The 18296-nt window shown below is 43.7% G+C and overlaps 1 protein-coding gene across 2 annotated transcripts in view; it reads right to left on the minus strand.

The window, feature by feature from the left end:
• GJA5 (gap junction protein alpha 5) overlaps positions 1 to 15338 on the minus strand; it is a 135701-nt gene extending 120363 nt beyond the window's left edge. The window contains exon 1 of one of the 2 annotated variants that reach the window (XM_063956701.1): positions 15015 to 15338. The gene's annotated coding sequence lies outside the window, so the exon portion shown is untranslated. Of the gene's footprint in view, positions 1 to 3653; positions 3730 to 15014 lie in introns of those variants that run through there. The other variant, XM_063956702.1, reaches the window with a different exon arrangement.
• Positions 15339 to 18296: the final 2958 nt, after the last annotated feature.

Genomic DNA, 18296 nt, shown 5'->3' on the forward strand with positions numbered 1-18296 from the left:
AACTCACAGAGAGCCCCTCCAATAACCCGGTAACTCACAGAGAGCCCCTCCAATAACCCGGTAACTCACAGAGAGCCCCTTCAATAACCCGGTAACTCACAGAGAGCCCCTCCAATAACCCGGTAACTCACAGAGAGCCCCTCCAATAACCCAGTAACTCACAGAGAGCCTCTCCAATATCCCGGTAACTCACAGAGAGCCCCTCCAATAACCCGGTAACTCACAGAGAGCCCCTCCAATAACCCAGTAACTCACAGAGAGCCCCTCCAATAACCCGGTAACTCACAGAGAGCCCCTCCAATAACCCGGTAACTCACAGAGAGCCCCTCCAATAACCCAGTAACTCACAGAGAGCCCCTCCAATAACCCGGTAATTCACAGAGAGCCCCTCCAATAACCCGGTAACTCACAGAGAGCCCCTCCAATAACCCGGTAACTCACAGAGAGCCCCTCCAATAACCCGGTAACTCACAGAGAGCCCCTCCAATAACCCGGTAACTCACTGAGAGCCCCTCCAATAACCCGGTAACTCACAGAGAGCCCCTCCAATAACCCGGTAACTCACAGAAAGCCCCTCCAATAACCCGGTAACTCACAGAGAGCCCCTCCAATAACCCGGTAATTCACTGAGAGCCCCTCCAATAACCCGGTTACTCACAGAGAGCCCCTCCAATAACCCGGTAACTCACAGAGAGCCCCTTCAATAACCCGGTAACTCACAGAGAGCCCCTCCTATAACCCGGTAATTCACTGAGAGCCCCTCCAATAACCCGGTAACTCACTGAGAGCCCCTCCAATAACCCGGTAACTCACAGAGAGCCCCTCCAATAACCCGGTAACTCACAGAGAGCCCCTCCAATAACCCGGTAACTCACAGAAAGCCCCTCCAATAACCCGGTAACTCACAGAGAGCCCCTCCAATAACCCGGTAACTCACAGAAAGCCCCTTCAATAACCCGGTAACTCACAGAGAGCCCCTCCAATAACCCGGTAACTCACAGAGAGCCCCTCCAATAACCCGGTAACTCACAGAGAGCCCCTCCAATAACCCGGTAACTCACAGAGAGCATCTCCAATAACCCGGTAACTCACAGAGAGCCCCTCCAATAACCCGGTAACTCACAGAGAGCCCCTCCAATAACCCGGTAACTCACAGAGAGCCCCTCCAATAACCCGGTAACTCACAGAGAGCCCCTCCAATGACCCGGTAACTCACAGAGAGCCCCTCCAATAACCCGGTAACTCACAGAGAGCCCCTCCAATAACCCGGTAACTGTACCCGGCAATCCCAGCAACAACAATGCAAATATATAAAAGCCAACACAAATTAATATTTCACATGCAGATCCATGTTCACAAACAGTGGAGATCAAGGTTCAAAATAAACTCTCATCATCATAATCAATTAAGATACAAATTAGGTTTAAACTTTGTAACTGATTTATAAATACTGAAAACAATCCTTTGGAATGACAACTTTTCTCTGACTGCTCTGACGCTATACTGTAGGGTAACATTGAAGTCCCTTAAACCATGGACATCATTTAAACATTATGTGGTTATTTAAGAAAATAAATAAACAAGTAACAAGTCTATATTATACAGACACAGTAATGCCATGTATCTGAGTTGTTACAATTATGTAGAAGTAATCAAATTGCCTTTAAAATGCATTTTGCTGTCAGGTACCAGATAAACAAATTGTAACCTAAAGTTATTGTTAGATGAGCCCAAAGCATTGCACTAAATGTACAGTACTCAGGGGTCTATTTACTAAGCCTTGGATGGAGATAAAGTACCAGCCAATCAGCTCCTAACTGCCATGTCACAGGCTGTGTTTGAAAAATGACAGGAGCCGATTGGCTAGTACTTTATCTCCATCCAAGGCTTAGTAAATAGATCCCACAGGGACAAATTTATTAAGCCTGGTGAAGTGATAAACTGGAAGGTGATAACGCACCAGCCAATCAGCTCATAACTGTCATTTTTCAAACCCAGCCTGTAACATGACAGTTAGGAGCTGATTGGCTGGTCCTTTATCACCTTCCACTTTATCACATCACCAGGCTTCATAAATCTGCCCCTCAGTTACTAACGCCTGCCGTACAGTACCCGCCCCAATGTATCTCTCCTGCACTTTCTTAGGGCAGTTCAAAAAATGTTTCTTATCAATTCCTCAATAAAACTTTGACATCCTTGGCTGGATTCTGGGGACATTTTTTTTGTCACCTAGTAATGCAAATTATACATATGTCATCAATGTCTGTGGTTGGACTATATATATATATATATATAAAACAAACAAACAAACAAAGGATAGGTGTCTCAGTTTCTATAAGTTTATGACTGACATAATAGATAAAAAGTATAACATTAAATTATTTATACGGATATAACAAATAAAAGTATATTACATAAATTTTGCACAGATTAAACTAATCACACAAAAAAATGGAGATTCTTAGACAAACAATAAAACGTGACTATTAAAGGTTAATTACATTTTAACAGCAAAAAAGGAGAAAAAAATAATAATAAATAAATAAAAATCAAACAAAAAAACCCCCATAGTATATATATATATATATATATATATATATACAAACAGAAAGTTCAGCACTCACCAAAGCAAGCTCACTTATTTTCACAACATCAATAAACAAATGATGGGGGTTTAGTTAGTGAATTGGCCAATGCACGAAACTGCTCGCCAAGGTACCCCATCTTCATGAAGGTCCTACACTATCACAGAGTCTCAAAAATTAAAACCTAGCAACTGTATCACATAATATAACTGCAAATATGCCCACTTATATATATATATATATATATATATATGTATGTGTAGATACTGTGGGTAAGTGTAATAGGATGTGAGAAACCGGTGGTCCGGGATTTAACAGCAAATAAGGAGAAAAAATAATAATAATAAAAAAATAAAAATCAAACAAAAAAAAGCCATTTTATATATATATATATATATATATATATATATATATGTATGTATGTATATATATATATATATATATATATATATATAGATAGATATAGATACTGTGGGTAAATGTAATAGGATGTGAGAAACCAGTGGTCCGGGATTTTATCCGATTCCCTTAAAACCACTTAACTGGCATGGTCAAATTTCAAGCAACTGCGCAGTCCCATCCTGTCCCCCCCGTTTTTGACGAGGAGATCCGTTCTGCAGATGTGCATAATATAATGTTTTAATATTTAAAAAAATACTTTTTCAACTTTATTAAATAAAATACATTTTAAAAAACAATGTTGTTAACGCTTTTGAAGGGAAAAATCGTCAGTAAAGTGGTTTTAAACCATGGACATCATTTAAATGTTATGTGGTTATTTAAGAAAATAAATAAACAATGGCTGTATTTTTAAAGCGGCAATCATTTATATGTAGAAGCCGCGTTGGTTTTGCATTGTAAATGTTTACCGCTTTATAAATATGGCCATTCTCATGCAAAATCCCAGACATATATCTCTGTATATCTACATATTCTTGCCATACAAGCCACAATACTCTCAATATATACTCTGTAAGTTTCAGAAGAAGTGTCCTATCCAAAGCTTCAACTGCTGGATGTTCTAATATATGTAATTATTAGTGTCATATATAGTGAGCTGTCCCTTACCTGTATGTCTATAGAAGCCTGGCTGGGGTGAATCCGCGTTAAGCATTGTGACTCCATGCAAGCCTCCAATCTACTCTTATCACTGATCCGCAGATGTATCATCACTGATATATATGATGAGAAGGGAATGGGGGTGTCATTTTAGGGGAGTAGTGTGGGCGGGGATAAACTATGGGGTGTATCTCAAACCAAGACCATGATGTATAAATCCCGTGTCGTTTTCTGTCAACAGACCATGAAATATTCTTCTAGGCAAATAAAACTAATAAGGGGCAATTAAATGGATCAATATCGATCAGGGCATTCTGACTTCACCACATTTTCTCATGACGGTAATCCTTTCCTGTATAAATCACATATGTAAATATCATTTCTATGAACTGTTTATAAAAAGAGAACCTGGTTTTCAGACATAAAACAGGGGATGACCCTGTGCCCAAGAGCTTGCAATTTAATGTTTTCAATTTATATTTGACAGTGAATATGTCCCAATACTCTTTCTGTATATGTGCATATTCATTCTTACTTATCAATAGCTATTCATATAGCGCACGCATATTCTGCAGCGCATTAGGGAGTATTTCTGTCATTCACATCAGTCCCTAACCCAGCTGAGCTTACACTCTATATTCCCCATCACATGTACACACACAGGGGGAGATGTACCAAAGTTTGGAGAGAGATAGGGGTCTATGTACTAACTAAGCCTTGGAGAGAGATAAAGTAGCAACCATCAGCTCCTGTCATTTTTCAAGCACGGCCTGTGACATGACAGTTAAGAGCTGATTGGCCAGTACTTTATCTCTTTCCGAGCTTTGATACATGTACCCCATATTCACACTAGTGGTGTTTTTTTTTTTTTTGCCAGAAGCCAATTAACCTACCAGTATGTGTTTGGAGTGGGGGAGGAAACCAGAGTACCCAGAGGATACACACGCAAACATGGGGAGAACATGAAACAAACTCTACACATAAGCAGTAATGCTAACCACTACACCAACAATGTATCTGAAAATGTGGGATTCAAAGACTGAGTTGCCTTATATAGGTCTCCGGTGTATGCAGATATGGGTTTGTCTTTTCATGTATCCTGCGCCCAGGGGTATTAAACATGTGGCCCGCCAGCTGCGGTGGAACTACACTACTTCTTTATAAAACACCTTCCTTCGTCATCTTTTTGTTTCCATACGGTGAAAGGCTATCAGCACTCTGATTGGTAGATAGCTCCACCAACCACCAATGGATCCACTGCAGCCATTCACTGTGTGGCTGTAGACTGGGAGGCAGGTAGAGAATGCTACATACTGATTGGTGGATAACTTCAGGGGTGCTGTGACCACCAACCTAGAATTGTGGGGCCCTGGGCAGCTGGCCAGTGTGCCTATCCATTAAGATGGCCCACCGTGAGAATATATTGGTAAGTGTAACCACTGAGTTGCTGATTTGTCTGAGAACAATGTAGGAATGTCCGGTACAGTATATATTGGTCTATTTACAGAGCACCAGAGTGTATTACAGAAGAACCAGCCGGAGAACTGTCAGTCCTGGGAATTAATGACGAAGCAGAATATCTAGGTCTCTGCCCCGAAATTCATGGTAAGAAATCTCTCAGCAATTCTGGCAGGCCGGGAAACCAGGCATCTCCGAGCAGGCCGCATCTATTAAACAGCTCCCACTTAAGTGCTTTAAAGCTCTGTTGATCTCCGCAGCCTGTGGGTCTCACAGAAGCCTGATGTCACACAAGGGTGCGGCGGTGCTAAAATAGTTTAATATCTTAAGTCGGTGACATCTGCCACAATGTAACAGAGCCACATCCCCCCCTTCCCCTGGAATTCCCTGATGTGCTGATCTGTCCCTCTGCTCTGATACTGATCCGCAGCCAGGGGATGACACCGCAGCGCAGAGGATAATGGTCTCTCGGGGAAGAGTAAGCGTGACAATATAAATAATCAGGCACCGTGTGCTGCAGAAATACTTTCCATCGGCTTACATTCCCCCTGGCAGCTTCCAGCCGCTGGCTGCACTGCCAGGCTGGCGTGGCGTCATCGCTCGCAGTTTCCACACCAGGAGCACAGCCACGTGGGGAGAGGGACTGGCTCTCCTATAGGCGCTGAGCGTCTACGGAAAACTTTGATATGACTTTGTTTTGCACTTGATGCCTGAACGCAGAATACAGAGCCCACGCAATACACCGTAATGCCAGGCGGGAGAGGGCAGCGCGGGAAATGAGCAACGTGGGAATTAATTTAACGACAGCAGGCAGGGGCAGAAGTGGTGTAAGCCATATAACGCCCTTTCTGCTGACATTTTAAAATACCTCTAGTTACTCAGTACACCCTACCATTAGTTACCCAGTACTCCCTACCATTAGTTACCCAGTACACCCTACCATTAGTTACCCAGTACTCCCTACCATTAGTTACCCAGTACACCCTACCATTAGTTACCCAGTACTCCCTACCATTAGTTACCCAGTGCCCCCTACCATTAGTTACCCAGTACTCCCTACCATTAGTTACCCAGTACTCCCTACCATTAGCTACCCAGTGCCCCCTACCATTAGTTACCCAGTGCCCCCTACCATTAGTTACCCAGTACTCCCTACCATTAGTTACCCAGTGCCCCCTACCATTAGTTACCCAGTACTCCCTACCATTAGTTACCCAGTACTCCCTACCATTAGTTACCCAGTGCCCCCTACCATTAGTTACCCAGTACTCCCTACCATTAGTTACCCAGTGCCCCCTACCATTAGTTACCCAGTACTCCCTACCATTAGTTACCCAGTGCCCCCTACCATTAGTTACCCAGTACTCCCTACCATTAGTTACCCAGTACTCCCTACCATTAGTTACCCAGTGCCCCCTACCATTAGTTACCCAGTACTCCCTACCATTAGTTACCCAGTGCCCCCTACCATTAGTTACCCAATACTCCCTACCTCTAGTTACCGAGTACTCCCTACCTCTAGTTACCGAGTACTCCCTACCTTTAGTTACCCAGTACTCCCTACCATTAGTTACCCAGTGCCCCTACCATTAGTTACCCAGTGCCCCCTACCATTAGTTACCCAGTACATCCTACCATTAGTTACCCAGTACTCCCTACCATTAGTTACCCAGTGCCCCCCACCATTAGTTACCCAGTACTCCCTACCATTAGTTACCCAGTGCCCCCTACCATTAGTTACCCAGTACTCCCTACCATTAGTTACCCAGTACTCCCTACCATTAGGTACCCAGTGCCCCCTACCATTAGTTACCCAGTACTCCCTACCATTAGTTACCCAGTACTCCCTACCATTAGTTACCCAGTGCCCCCTACCATTAATTACCCAGTGCCCCCTACCATTAGTTACCCAGTACTCCCTACCATTAGTTACCCAGTGCTCCCTACCATTAGTTACCCAGTACTCCCTACCATTAGTTACCCAGTACTCCCTACCTCTAGTTACCGGGTACTCCCTACCTCTAGTTACCGAGTACTCCCTACCTTTAGTTACCCAGTACTCCCTACCATTAGTAACCCAGTAACCCCTACCATTAGTTACCCAGTGCTCCTTACCATTAGTTACCCGGTACTCACTACCATTAGTTACCCAGTGCCCCCTACCATTAGTTACCCAGTACTCCCTACCTCTAGTTACAGAGTACTTCCTACCTCTAGTTACCGAGTACTCCCTACCTTTAGTTATCCAGTACCCCCTACCATTAGTTACCCAGTACTCCCTACCTCTAGTTACCCAGTACTCCCTACCTCTAGTTACTCAGTACTCCCTACCATTAGTTACCTAGTACTCCCTACCATTAGTTACCCAGTACTTCCTACCATTAGTTACCCAGTACTCCCTACCTCTAGTTACCCAGTACTCCCTACCTCTAGTTACACAGTACTTCCTACCATTAGTTACCCAGTGCTCCGTACCATTAGTTACCCAGTACTCCCTACCTCTAGTTACCCAGTACTCCCTAACATTAGTTACAAAGTACTCCCTACCTCTAGATACCCAGTACACCCTACCATTAGTTACCAAATGCTCCCTATCTTTAGTTACCCTTTGCTCCCTACCATTAGTTACCCAGTACTCCCTGCCATTAATTACCCAGTACTCCCTACCTCTAGTTACCCAGTACTCCCTACCATTAGTTATCCAGTGCTCCCTACCATGCTCTCTATCTTTGTTATCCTTTGCTCCCTACCATTAGTTACCCAGTACTCCCTACCATTAGTTACCCAGTACTCTCTACCATAAGTTACCCTTTGCTCCCTACTATTAGTTAGTTACACAATGCTCCCTACCATTAGTGGCTGCCTACTGAGTGAAATCCCACTGAGTTAGGATTAGGAACCCTATGGAAATGTTCTAAAGGCGACAATCCTATTGAAGGCTGATAAAACCCTGCAGGGTGATTACAATCTAAAGCAGTGATTCCCAAACTCAGCCCTCAGAGCCTCCTAAGAGTCCTCATTTAAAGGATATCCATTCTTGAGCACAGGTGACTTAAGTAGTACTTTAGTCATTTTGATGTAACCATCTGTGCTCAAGCATGAATATCCTTAAAAACTAGCCCTGAAAGCAGCTTTGAAGTACAATACACACACATTTATAGAGCACTGCAAGAAAATAGATTTGTACACAAATCCTCTTTATACCACATTCATGCTCTTAACTTGAGAGCTCGTTGTTATTCAGTTATATTACCCTTTATTAAATAACACATTTCAATATACTGCCATACCCAGGATTCACACCTATAACCTGTTGAATTCTAATCAAGCACCCTACTCACTGATCTATTTGATCCTGCATAAAATCTATGAACACTATATGATGCTTCTGGTACTAATCAGCATTGCAATTAAGCAGATCTATGTAGTGTGCAGCCACACATCCAGTCTCTTGCAGCCACACACTACATAGATCTGCTCAACTGTAATACTGATCATTTTTTGACAAAGTACAAGGTAAGTTTCAAATAGAATTCTCTAGCTTTCTATGCAAGGGCAGATACAGTAGCTCAATGAGTAGATTGTCTGACTGCAATGCCACAGGCAATGGGTTAGAATCTCGGGTATGTCAGCACCTTTAAATGTAATAAAGGACAGTGTGACTGAATAACAAAGAAATCTCAAGTTGAGTTCATAAATGTTGTATAGGTATTAGCGACAGAAGGGGTCAGGGTAGGAGACAGGGGTGGTCAGGAGATGCTGGGCTTCAAAAAGGGTAGAAGCTGAAAGTGAAAGTAATTGACAAGTAACGCCAATAGTGCCCCCTACCCTGCAGCACTATGTGCGGTGCCCCAGCCGCACACACCTAGTTACGGCCCTGTACGAATCCATAGCTAGGCGGTATTAGGTTACACATCAGCAGTACCTATACCCCAGACACATTTCCATTAACCCCAACTGTATTGAAAGTTAGTTTGCGCCCTAGAAATTTTTAGTAAATATGTCCTAAATTAGTAAACGTCCACCTGCTCATATCCAACACTCCTTCATCCATCACTGATAAAAAGAGATGTATGGCAATGATCAAGTACCAATAAATAAGTATATTATAATGATGATAATATTATTATATTATAATTATATTAATACTATTCCTACTACTCTTTCGGTGCGATTGATTCCTGCTGATCAGGGCTGGAGCTGAGGTCAGAAACATTAATGTCTGAGACATGAGCCTTGTTTTGCCTATATGGTAAATCTAGCTTGGGTACATTTACTAAGCAGTGATAAGAGTGGAGAAGTGAGCCAGTGGAGAAGTTGCCCATAGCAACCAATCAGCACTGAAGTAACATCTATAATTTGCATACTATAAAATGATACAGAGCTGCTGATTGGTTGATGGGGCAACTTCTCCACTGGCTCACTTCTCCGCTCTTATCACTGCTTAGTAAAAATGTACCCCACAACTACATGTTTGCGCATTGACTTTTGAAGATATTTTTTTTTATAGCTGGAAACACACGTTGTACCTTTGTAAAGGACCAATATAAGGGCCCCATACACTACAACGATCTGTCTGAGGCTGAAGTTGGATGCAGTTTCCCTTGAACTCCCCCAAGACCTTCCTGGGAGCGATTCCATACGATTTGGTACTTTTGTGCTATTATTGCATTAGATACAGTATATCGCATGCGATTGATGAAGCCACTATACATCGCATGCGATATATCGTACGGCATACAATTGTACCATGAGATATATCTGATGGGCTGGATAGAGGGCTGAGGGGACTGGGAGTGTCCTGAGAATGCCGGTCACACTTCCCTGTGATACATCGCATGCAATATATCACATGCACAAAAAACACACTTTTCTCATCCGATTCCATCCAATTCCAATATATTATTAGTGCAGCACCAACGACCCCTAGGGGATCCTATCCAACAGCCACGGGGACGCGCATCAGATTGGATACGATCTAAAACACATACGATTGGACACAATTTCATACAATATATCAGACGGATATATCGGAATTGTATGAAATCGTGTAAAATCATCCTAGTGTATGGGGCCCTATACTGTAGTTACAATACTGCATTATTATAACACGTACATACAATCAATGCAGCAAAATATATAAATATCAAACATCCTTTTATGCATAATGCAAAAGACAACGCTCATTGAATATGACAGAGACAGAGAGGAAAACCTTACATTATTCAGTATATATTTATAATGACCACCAATTATTGTAATGATTATGACTAAATATATTTCAAAACTCAACCAAACATGTTTAACATATTATATTGAAATCTATAATATAGCAACTGGTTTGTATAATAGTCCCATTTCTAGAACATATACTGTAGATTAAATGGTTTTATTGTCTAAATCAATAGATGATGGGTTTATAAATGTATTTTGCTGCCATTCAGGATTCGGTGTGTATTTGAGAGATGTTATAAATTTTGTAGTTTGACCCGAGGCTATGACACAACGGAACCACAGTAATCGCTGGCGTGATAAATGGCGCACTGGCCATAAAATAAAGACCTTTCGATTTTCCCCAGTTCTAACTTCTAAGTGGTATTACAGTATTATATCCTTTGTATCTATTTATCTGTCTATCTATCTATCTATCTATCTATCTATCTATCTATCTATCTATCTATCTATCTATCTATCTATCTGTCTGTCTATCTATCTATCTATCTATCTATTGATATAAGATTATCTCCAGTTACAGATATATGGGGTTACGACCCCCAGCACGACCTGTAATCCTGGACAAGGTGATACACCTTCACATTTCAGTTAGTGAGCAAATATAACTGATAATACAATATAAACCCTCAGTGTCAGATCTCTGCCATTGTCCTGTCATTCGCACATGTTCTATCCTAATTAGAATTGACGCCACTGCAACTGCTGATATTACACAACGTTACATGCTGTCTATTACTCAGCAACAAATGATGCGGCTATTATTACAGATGTGTATAAACCATTACACTTCCTAACCTGCAGCTCTCTTTGGTGGTCATTCCGAGTTGTTTGCTAGCTGCATTCGTTCGCTATGCAGCGATGAGGCAAAAAAAGGCACTTCTGCGCATGCGTATGCGGCGCAATGTGCACACGCGACATACGGGCACAACAAGCGATGTAGTTTTGCACAGGGTCTAGCGAAGCTTTTCAGTCGCACTGCTGGCCGCAGAGTGATTGACATGAAGTGGGCATTTCTGGGTGTCAACTGACCGTTTTCAGGGAGTGTTCAAAAAAACGCAGGCGTGCCAGGAAAAACGCAGGCGTGGCTGGGAGAACGCAGGGCGTGTTTGTGACGTCAAAACAGGAACTGAACAGACTGAAGTCATCGCAAGCGCTGAGTAGGTATTGAGCTACTCAAAAACTGCACAAAAAAACTTTGTAGCCGCTGTGCGATCCTTTCGTTCGCACTTCTGCTAAGCTAAAATACACTCCAAGTGGGAGGCGGCGTAGCGTTTGCACGGCTGCTAAAAACTGCTAGCGAGCGAACAACTCGGAAAGACCACCCTTGTGCAATGGAGGACGGAACCCTTGTTGCAACGATGACACTGACCTTACAGCTAACATGCATTATAGCAGCCAAGTGACAAGAGCTTCTGGTATACACACAACTGTAGGTTAGTCACTATTTGTACTGCCTGGAATTACGCAGATGAGGGGTCTCCAAAGAATCCCGTACATTACTTTATTAGCTACATTATTAGACACCAAAGGGTCAATTTTAATCAATTTAAAATCGTTGTGTTTCTTGGGCTAAGGGAGACATTTACTAAGCAGTGATAAAAGCGGAGAAGTGAGCCAGCGGAGAAGCTGCCCATGGCAACCAATCAGCTGCTCTGTATACTTTGATAATATGCAAATTCTAAATGTTACGTCAATGCTGATTGGTTGCCATGGACAACATCTCCACTGGCTCACTCCTCCACTTTTATCACTGTTTAGTACATGTTCCCTTAAATCACAAATTTACAGTTGTTGGTTTTTTTTTTAATATTGATTTTTAAGTGAAGGTGTAATTTAGCCCCCAGAACACAATGCCGATGTTAATCGAATTGACTTTGATTACAATGGATTGAAATCAACCTTTAGTTAATGAACCCCCCTGACAATGTGCTCCGAGGACTTTCTTACACAGAGGCAGTTCCCACTTTTGTCATTATAGTTATTCTTTTCTACAAATAATTAGTAATTTCCTTACAGCCAACGCTACAGAACTCTGAGACTCTCCTCTTCTGTTTCATCTACAATCTCAGCTCTGGCCGAGACCACATACCAACTACAGAATTCTTCAAAATGATCTAAATAGAGAATCATTAGCTCAGATGTATCTTTATTATCATTATATTGACGGAGGGGGGCAGTTCCAAAACCACACTAGCACCAGATACAAGACAGGGCCTAATTCACACCTGATCGCAAAAGCAAAATCTTTCTCCAATGGGCAAAACCACATGCACTGCAGGTGGGGCAGATGTAACATGTGCAGAGAGAGTTAGATTTGGGTGGGTTATTTTGTTTCTGTGCAGGGTAAATACTGGCTGCTTTATTTTTACACTGCAATTTAGATTTCAGTTTGAACACACCCCACCCAAATCTAACTCTCTCTGCACATGTTACATCTGCCCCACCTGCAGTGCACGTGGTTTTGCCCAACTGCTAACCAATTTGCTGTTGCAATCAGGTCTGAATTATACCCCTTTTCCACCTACTGAGCACGGGTCGCAGCCGGGAACCTGACACGGGTGCTACCCGGCTGCGGCCTGTGCTCAGCCCCCTTTCCCACGCTGCTAGTGATGCGGCAGGGGCGGCGCTGGGCCACCCTTCCATACAGTGTAAACGGGAGCCGCTTCCGTTTACACTACAACCCTACCCGGATCAATCCCGTGTCCTACCCAGGTAGTTACCCGGGTAGGATTCACGGGTCACTTGATCCGGGTTTTTGCGGGGGGACCCTTTTCCACTAGCAAAAAACACAGGTAAATGCGTGCCCCCGTGTATTTACCCGTGTTTTTTGAGCTAGTGGAAAAGGGGTATTAGGCTCATAATCGCGTTATTTGCCCCAATCCTATGCAACCAATCACCAATTAGCTTCCACTATTCTAGCACAAGTTCTGCAATTTGCTAACACACAGCCACCAGCAATGTGGTTTGACTTTGCAAACACACTTTAACCAGAATATACAACAAGTGAAGGGGAGACAAACACATATATAGTGTATAGTAGAGAGCGGAGGATAAGCAGCAGATTTCAGTAGTAGTAACAGCGGTGCAGCCTGAGACGTGTGCTTAGGCAGCAGATATTCTGACTTATTGCCGCACGCGCCTGTGTGTACATTACTGTGACTTCTGTGTACACTAATGAAATTGAATAGTACACCTACAGTGTTTTGACAACCTCTTGTCCCTGTGCGTTTGCCTGTAAACATTTATAAAAACTGATTGCAAACCTTAATCCTACACTGCGCCCGTGCCGTAGCTACAAAACAGGCCCCAAAGCAGCGTCTGCTCTGATGCTTGTGGTGCAGGGATTGGCATCAGGATAGGAACGTTATTCTGTGAGGATTATAGAACGTAGATTCTGTTATACGGAGCTGCGTAATATGGAGGTGCTGCTATATAAATAAATGATAATCAATGACAATAATGTGAATAAGTTGTGATCAAAATATAACTACTTCGTGTGTACAGACAGCAAAGGATTAATCCCCTCCCAACAAAAATTCTATCAATTGTAAAAAGAGGATCTGTTCACAGACAGGGGGAGATTTATCAAAACTTGGAGAGAGATAAAGTGCATACCCTCCAACATTTTATACATGAAAACTGGTACAAATTCGGAAAGGGGGTGTGGCCATGGATAAAAAGGTCGTGGTCACACCCCATTCCTATACTTTTAATGTTAATTTGGAGAGTCAAAAATCGGTACAAAGCCCTTTTTGGCAGGTACATCTATAAAAAAAAGGTACTGTTGGAGGGTTTGAAAGTGAAGAGAGATAAAGTATCAACCAATCAGCTCCTAACTGCCATGTTACAGGCTGTGTTTGAAAAAGGACAGAAGCAGATTGATTGGTACTTTATCTCTCTCCAAGTTTTGATCAATCTCCCCTGTTTTGAACATAACGTATCAAGCCTTGGCGAGTGGTAAATTGCACGGTAATAAAGTACCAACCAATCAGCTCATAGCTGTCATTTTTCACACACAGCATGTAACATGACAGTTGGGAGCTGATTGGCTTGCACTTTATCACAGTGCAATTTATCACTCTCCAAGGCTTGATAAATCGGGGCCACAGCGCAGTCAGCACGAACAGAAAAGAGATTGCTCAATTGTGATTAATCAATTTGTCCGCACACTTTATTGATACAACTACATCCAAGGTTTAACTTTGATCATTACTTGTGACCAACTATTTCAGTTGTGTTCTTTCAACGAAGAACTTTATACAAATAACTAATATATCTAAAAAATTCTGCACGTGCCAGCAATCTTACTACAAGAAAGTATATTCAGGAGTCATGGATTATCAAGTAAGGGGTCAAACTGAATGAAGATTTGGAATGGTTCTTCTGATATCTGTCTCTGATTCTCTCGCAATAGAGGAACTTATAAAGCTCTGGATGGTACATGTGAGAGATTTGAAGTCACTATCAGACCAAATATTTATATCTATGTCTATAATACTGTCCTATTGGGAGAAAAGTGCTATATAAATATAATTAGAATTATCGACAGACTGAATCTGAAATTCTAAATACGCAGAACACAGCACGATAACAAAGTAAAATAAACTCTCCCCTCTGATCTCCAGTTCCTCAAACCTCACAGTAAATACTAATAGTAAGAAGAATATTTTTTTTTACCTTTTACTGCGGCCTCAAAGCAACATCAGAGAAGCAGGGCCAAATACAGTAGGTGACAGTTCTCCAGCTGCTGTCACCCCAGCGATGTGTGGCATGCTGAAACCCTGGCCGAGCGCAGACAGCTCTCCCCAGGAGACACCAGTGGAATGAGACCCAGTCCCTGAGCCTGAGACCCTCCTAGGAGTCAGTGTGGATCTGTCCTGATCTATCCTGTGACTAAGCTGCGCTGCTCGCCTGGCATGGAGCAGCAGCTGACTGTGCTGCTCATCCTTCCCAAGGGCTGCCTTAAACTGGGATATAAACGTGATGCTGCACAGGCTGGAGTGTGAGCATGGGCTCTTGGCCCGGGTACAAGACTTCCTCTCTATTTATAATGAAGGCATCTCACACAGCAATCGGAAAGGAAGTCAAATTGTTGTGAGGAAAACAATAGTTATTGCAAGTGAAAACCTATTGACTTCCCCTGGAAATAGCCTGAGAGCAGCTTGTCGCTTTGACCGGGAGACTATTACTTATCGCAGGAGACAAGTTTATGAAATGATGGGGGTTGCTCTGAATATGACTGGGAAATGCCTTGTGTAGACTTGGTTACTGGCAGCATATATACTGGGGGTCCCAGGCACTCATAGAGCCGGCTCCTACTGTATTTCGGGCTTGGTACGGACTATGGGGGTAATTCAGAGTTGATCCCCCAGTAAATTTGTTAGCAGTTGGGCAAAACCATGGGGGGTCATTCAGACCTGATCGCTCGCTAGCGTTTTTTGCAGCGCTGCGATCAGGTCAGAACTGCACATGTGTATGCAGCGCAATGCGCAGGCGCGTCGCACGGGTACAAAGCGGATCGCCGCTCAGCGATGGGTTTTACGAAAAATCCATTCGCACAGCCGATTGCAAGGAGATTGACAGGAAGAGGGCGTTTGTGGGTGGCAACTGACCGTTTTCTGGGAGTGTTTGGAAAAACGCAGGCGTGTCCAAGCATTTGCAGGGCGGGTGTCTGATGTCAATTCCGGCCCCGGACAGGCTGAAGTGGTCGCAGCGGCTGAGTAAGTTCAGGGCAACTCAGGAACTGCACAAAATTTAGTTGTACCGCCCGGATGCACAAGCGTTCGCACACTTACACAGCTAAAATACACTACCCGGTGGGCGGCGACTATCTGATCGCAGCGCTGCAAAAAACTGCTAGCGAGCGAACAGGTCTGAATTAGCCCCCATGTGCAGTGCAGGTGGGGCAGATATAACATGTGCAGAGAGAGTTAGATTTGGGTGTGGTGTGTTCAAACTGAAATCTAAATTGCAGTGTAAAAATAAAGCAGCCAGTATTTACCCTGCACAGAAACAAAATAACCCACCCAAATCTAACTCTCTCTGCACATGTTACATCTGTCCCTCCTGCAGTGCACATGGGTTTGCCCAATTGCTAACAAATTTGCGGTTGCGATCAACTCTGAATTAGGCCCTATGTGATATATCGCTCGTTACATCGGCAAATGATATATCGCAAGTACACTCGCCATCCCCAACAGCTAGCGTAATGGTTCTATAACTAGTTTCATTGCTTATTAAATTTGTAACACCCTGGTTTATTAAAATGTACAGGACAACGGTAATAAGATGCTGTGTGGGGGGATGTTGTTCAGAAGTGTTTTAGCACTGTGGATCCCTCACTGAGGGAAGAAAATAACCATAGCCCTCACAGAGGGAGAGGCAGCCTGCAAAATATTCCCTTCACAGCTCGGGCCAGTAAGTAACCCCAGTCTAGAAGGGACACCTGCCCCGGCCAGTGACTACCTCACTATACAAGCAGGGGAGATGGACTCGCGGGCAGCAGCGGCCCTGAACTGAGCGGCCAGCGCCAGCGCGGTCTGGACTCACCGGCCGCTCGTGAGAGAGCGGTTAAGGAACTGCGGGCGCCGCTGAAGAGGAGAGGAGCTGCGTAGGCGGCACGAGAAGGAAGCTGGACGGGCGGTCGAGTGAGGGAGATGGAGCGGACGGGAGCAGCGGCTGAGGTCTCTCCAATTCTAGTCAAAGTCCGGGAGGAGGGGACCGGAGGCGTGGTGGAGCCACCCAACGAGGCGGAGCCGATAATAGGAGTGCCATAGCAGCCATATCGCCCTTGCTCTGAGTGACAGCAAGGAGGCGGGGTGGACGACACTATATCGACACAGGAAATTATGCACAGCCGCACCCACTGGGACAAGGTAAATGAATGAATGGTCCCTAGTAAAGCTCACATTCAGGCCCCAATGGTGCTATATTTCTCCTGCGCATTATTAACTGTACTTGAAATATAGACGATTGAATAGAGGATCAACCCTGCAGCGTCAGGAAGGACCATATATAATCCGTCTGGTGAGATAGCACAGGGACCACTACAAGCCGTTAGTGTGCACCAGCAGTCAATTACAGGCTCCCCGTCCAGAATACCATACACTGTCCCTATGGAATTAGCCTATTAGTAGTAATTCAGCTGTATTCACCGCTGGACAGTGCATAGTGCAGTGCAACGCAAAGACCGTTAAGCTGGGATACGGGATCAGTAAAGGCTAATACCCGCAGACTCTGAGTTAGGCGCCCGGTGTTCCGCAAAGTAATACCGGCGGGTGTGATTGTTGCCACTCACCAGCCCTGTACCAGGTTTGTGAACATTCCCATAGCCTACCGTGGGATAACTACCCGCCTACATTACTAACAGTGACAAGTCAGCTAAGGACCTACTTAAGTGAGGAGAGGAAGCGCAGTGTAAACGTCGCCTTCAGGTCGACAAGTGCCATCCCCAAGCCCGGGCTTGCTACATTCAAGTTTTACCGGCAGTCACCTCGGATTTCACATAGCCAGAAGGCAGCGACAAAAACAACTTAGTCAGCGCAGGAATAATACCGTTACTTTCGCCAATTGTTGAAAGGACAAATATAGGTTGCAGGAACTACAGCGACACGTTCATGAACTAATTGCAGTTCTGCATAAACTTATTTAAGGCATAGCCTTCTGACAGTGCCTGGCCAGCACTTAGAGTTTATTTATAGTGGGATAATCCTTACCTAAAAGTATTGTTTATACTGTATATAGTAGATACTAGAGTTATTAAGCGAGTATTTAAGATGTGATTGTGTAATAACTAGTGATGTGCACCGGAAATTTTTCGGGTTTTGTGTTTTGGTTTTGGGTTCGGTTCCGTGGCCGTGTTTTGGATTCGGACGCGTTTTGGCAAAACCTTACCGAAATTTTTTTGTCGGATTCGGGTGTGTTTTGGATTCGGGTGTTTTTTCAAAAAACCCTCAAAAA

This window comes from Pseudophryne corroboree, chromosome 2 (assembly GCF_028390025.1).
Source record: "Pseudophryne corroboree isolate aPseCor3 chromosome 2, aPseCor3.hap2, whole genome shotgun sequence".
NCBI lineage: Eukaryota > Metazoa > Chordata > Amphibia > Anura > Myobatrachidae > Pseudophryne > Pseudophryne corroboree.